Source organism: Borostomias antarcticus (assembly GCF_949987555.1).
Source record: "Borostomias antarcticus genome assembly, chromosome: 3".
Classification (NCBI taxonomy): domain Eukaryota; kingdom Metazoa; phylum Chordata; class Actinopteri; order Stomiiformes; family Stomiidae; genus Borostomias; species Borostomias antarcticus.
The window spans coordinates 12,187,837-12,192,869 of record NC_140236.1 but is presented as its reverse complement, the minus strand read 5'-3'; the positions used below and the strand labels follow the sequence as shown (position 1 = coordinate 12,192,869).

General features: G+C 42.1%; 1 pseudogene across 1 annotated transcript; it reads right to left on the bottom strand.

Annotated features, from left to right (window-relative positions):
• Positions 1-821: 821 nt before the first annotated feature.
• On the bottom strand, positions 822-4,729 carry LOC311307220 (E3 ubiquitin-protein ligase TRIM35-like; annotated as a pseudogene). Its single transcript has 4 exons — positions 4,652-4,729; positions 4,327-4,529; positions 4,192-4,214; positions 822-948 (listed from the first exon to the last, which is right to left on the bottom strand). The product of its transcript is annotated as an E3 ubiquitin-protein ligase TRIM35-like (transcript).
• Between the last annotated feature and the right edge of the window lie 304 nt (positions 4,730-5,033).

Genomic DNA, 5,033 nt, shown 5'->3' with positions numbered 1-5,033 from the left:
TAACACCCCAGGATCCTTCCCAAAGGCCAAAGCTCCTTAGCCCTAAGAGCCCAGTACTACATCCATGTGAAACCTCTCTGGGTTGTCAGGAAGCTCATAACTTCTGCCCATACTGGTCAGATCATCAGACGGGATGAGATCTCGGTTGACAGTATTGGGATCCAGAATCACAGGAGCAGAACAGCACAATAGAAACGACGATGAGAACAAACACTTGTGTGTATAAACATGAACATACACAAACTGCTGTATAAACATGAATGACGGTTATGTATTGTAACCCTAGTTCTATGAGTGAAGCGTAGCCCCAAGTTTCAAGGAGCAGATGTGCTGGCGAAGCCCGCTTATACAGTGGTGCACCGGACCTAGTTGGACACAGGTGTGTGTATGTTTTTTTCTTCAGTCAATGTAGGTGACTAGGGTTTCTCAAAACAATAAGAGCTTGCCCTGTGGGGAGGAGCTCCACGAAATAGAACTAACACTTACTGCTGTGTGTACAAACATGAACATACACATACTGCCGTGTGTATAAACATGAAAACGTACCTTTTATGTATATTCACTACTATGTATATTCTCTATTACTATCCTATTCCTATCCTGTCCATTTCCTCCCACAGGGATTAGTAAAGTATCTATCTATCTATCTATCTATCTATCTATCTATCTATCTATCTATCTATCTATCTATCTATCTATCTGTCTGTCTGTCTGTCTGTCTGTCTGTCTGTCTGTCTGTCTGTCTGTCTGTCTGTCTGTCTGTCTGTCTGTTTATGCTTGCAGGTACACAGTGTCTCCAGTAGGTGTCAGTATAATGACATTCACTCTCTGTATCGAACCATGTCCTTCATCTTCTCCCAGACTCTGAACTGCAGGTTGCCCAGGTGCTTTGACATGTCTGTCAGAGCTCCTGAAAGCTTCTCTGGATCTGGCAGTGTGACCCGGGCTCTGGAAGAATATGCAGGAGTCAGTGCTGCTGTGGGGCTGGTTGGTTCACAACTATGATGAGTATGAATGGATGAGTATGAATATGTTATTAAAATGTCACTGCACAATGAACAGCATGCAAAACAACATTGCAGATAACCGAACAAACAAACAAACAAACAAACACATTAACAAACACATAAATAAACAAACAAACAAACACCACCAATACTATGCTGAGATAGAGGCAGCTTACTTACCTTTCCATGGCTGCTTTGAAGCTCTGCAGATTAACATGAAAGGTCTCATGATACCTCCCTCTCTACTAGGACATAGAACTACTTTACATGATACCCCCTTCTGTTTTAGGATGATTAGAACGATTGATCTTTATATATTATATAAGATTTTCTTTTAAATGCACATCTGTGGATCATACGTTTATATTATAGGCTTAAGGCCAATTCATAGTCCAGACATAGAATGGATGGACTGACTCCACTGGGGTCACTGGGGTCCGCACGGAGTCCGCGCAGACGAAAATTGGGTCTGCTATGGCATGTCCGCGCCAAACTCAATTTTTGTGACCGCGCCTACCTAGCATTTGCGTCCGATTGTCTCATAGCATTTCTTAACCATTGTTTTGTGTGAGTGTGTGTAGAGACTGGGAAAATAAAAAGTCTGCACTCTGGAGCACATTAAGAACTTTTCAGAAGTTTTATTAACGTCTCGGTCCACTGACCTTCATCAGAATTGTTGGTCTTGCACCTGGTTTGCATAGTGGATGTGCAGACGTTTTCCTCTCTTCAATGTGTGTAGAGACTGCCCTGGAAATCCCCTGCAGCCCACTTGGATAGGCTCACAGAGGGCCCTCCACCCATTCCCTCCAGCCCACCTGGATAGGCTCACAGAGGGCCCTCCACCCATTCCCTCCAGCCCACCTGGATAGGCTCACAGAGGGCCCTCCACCCATTCCCTCCAGCCCACCTGGATAGGCTCTCAGAGGGCCCTCCACCCATTCCCTCTGCACCTCTACCAGCTCCAGGTATTTGGCCCTCTTTCACTCATGGACCTCCGCTATCCCGTCTTCCCAGGGGACTGTGAGTTCCAACAGAACCACTTGCTTTGAACTGTCAGATGTTAAGACCAAGTCTGGCCTGAGTGACGTCCTAGCAATGTGCTCTGGAAACCTCAGGTGCCTCCCAAGGTCCACTTTCATCAGCCGAGGCTAACAGCCCAGTTGAGACCTTGCGCTCAGCCTGAGTATTTAGGGATGGGAAATAATGTTCCTTATTTGAGGTCATGCAGTTCTAGGACAGAGCATGCAGTTTGACCACAAATTGTGAGACATTAGACTTGAACTTTATTAAAATAGATATTGAACATTTATTGCGACATACTGTATAGAGACCGTAGCCATGTAATCTATTTGTTTTGGTAAATAAGACTTACTTTGTGAGGAGCCGCTGCAGCTGCTGGGTGTCTCACTAGAATGAAACCCACCACATGGTGCTTCCTCTGCTGGTTTGACTCACACACAGCAAAGTCATTGAGCCTGATTAGAAGGGGCTCTGCCCTGAGCTGAATACAATTTTTTTTTTTTTTAAGACTAAAATACTGTCAAAAACAGTTTTTGAGAACAAATTCTGAATATTGTCACACTACATCTACCATGTCATGAAAATGTTGCCATTTTTTTCATGAGCATTGGAGATTTATTGAGCGAGTATTTGCAGTAGCTGCATACAGTAGCCTACTGTTTACAGTAAAACATTTTGATGCGCTGTGGTCTAAATTTTTGATATTTAAAATATCTGGGAGATCGTTTGTGGAGGACAGTCGGAAGATTCAATGTAGCAATTGTGGTGTCAATTGACCAAAAAATGTGGGAGGAGTAGGGTTTAATAGGCTTTACTGTTTTTTCAGCTGATTTGTTATGAGTTTTAAGTTTTAAACTTTGGACGGTTGCTGTAGCGCCACCATCAAGACTTTTGGCCTCGAATGCCAGTTGAGGACTTCTGACAAATGACTGGACTTATGTACAAAGTTTGGTGATTTTTCATGCATGGGTCAGACTTCCTAGAAAGAAGAAGAAGAAGAAGAAGAAGAAGAAGAAGAAGAAGAAGAAGAAGAAGAAGAAGAATTTACCAAACTGGACCCGATTTATCTATCCTAGCCTACTCGTTGGCTATTCCCTCTAACAATCACAGCAATTAGTCAAGTTAATTTCGATTTTATCTGAAAAAAAAGTGTCACTATATAAGAAAGAGTGATCTGATAAAAAGTAATGAAGGAGGTCTAAAAGCTACCGATTTTGATGCAATCAATGGTACCATTAAAATTAATGGTTTCAATCCTTTGTATGTTATGATCAGTGTTTTTGGTTTAATATAGCCTACCCTCTTCAATAAAAAAACAACAACTTGGTGGTAATGTTTTCTTTTGAGATGTGATTTTGTAATAACCAAATTACCTGTTAAACAATCCTAATTTCATCAGCAAGTCCTCTCATACTGGAAGCTCATGTACGAACATAATTTTCTTCCGCACAACTCACCAATTTGGAACAATAATAGGTATATCTTCTTCAAACGCAAATCTTTGTTTATAGAGGAATGGATGGATACATTAAAATTCAATAACCTCTTCGAGAAATTCCAGTCTGGCCTCTACTCCACCCACAGCCCTGAAATAGCTCTGGTCAGGGTCACAAACCACCTGTCGATGATGACGGCTGATGCCAGCTCTTCATCTCTTCTCATCCTCCTTGATCTGACTGCAGCATGATGCCAGGTGTATGGTGTCTTCAGTAGGGGGCAGTATAATGACATTCACTGAATAAACATGAACATACACATACTGCTGTGTCTACACGTGTGTCTTTGTGTGTTTTATGCATGCAGGTACATGGTCTCCAGTAGATGTCAGTATAATGACAAATCACTCACTGTATTGGAACATGTCCTTCATCTTCTCCCAGACTGAACTGCCAGGTGCTTTGCCACGTCTATCAGAGCCCCTGAAAGCTTCTCTGGATCTTGAGGTGTGACCTGGGCTCTGGAAGAACATGCAGGAGTCAGTGCTGCTTTGGGTTGGTTGGTTCACAACTATGATGACCATTAATGGATGACTATATTAAACTCACTATATTAATGTACAGGATGCAAAACAATATTGCAGACCACTGAATAAATAAATACAAACAAACAAACAAACAAACAACACCAATAATGAACTATGCTGAGATAGAGGCAGCTTTCTTACTTCTCTATGGTTGCTTTGAAGCTCTGCAGATGAACATGAAAGGTCATTAGAAATAAATATTTCTATGGACTTTATAACAAGTTGTTTCACCTGTCTCAAATTTGAAATGATTCATTAATGTAGCACAGTCCTCACCTGCAGGAATGAGACGTCATCAGTTCTCAGCTCCTCCATGGTTCTGATCGTGTCTGAGAGTGATGTCATCTTTCTACTCATCTCCTCAATCTTCATCATCTGACTCTTCTGCTCCTCTTCCTCCCTCAGTGCAGCTATCCTGGTCTTCTCTTCATCTCCTGGTGAAGCTTCTTAAACTCCTTCTTAATCTCTGTCTGCCAAGCCTAGACACAGGAGAGAGGAATATACTACTGACCACCAAGTCAACATCTTATCATTCAGAAACCCACATGATGGAATCTCTATAGCAGAGTTACTGTACCTCTGTATTACTCTGAATATGTACCTTAATGTGCTCTGCTGTTTGATAACAGGTCACTTTAACGTCATTGAAGACCTCAAGCTTCTTCCGTAAGGGTTTCATGGATTTGTCCCTGTTTCATCTCTGTATCTCTGAGTGATTTGTGTTTGGTTATATAAAATGTGTCGTCCTCCTCACAGCTCAGCTCTGCTGTGGCTGTCTCTGTGTGAAAGGATATCAGCACACTGGATTATAGCTCCCAACACTATTTGAGCAACGTTTCGACCATACAGGGTCTTCTTCAGGCAAAATGTCTTCAGTGCGTCTGACATTTTGCCTGAAGAAGAGCCTGTGTGGTCGAAACATTGCTCCAACAAAATTTTGGGAGCTATAATCCAACATGGGAATATCCTTTTCCACTTATAGA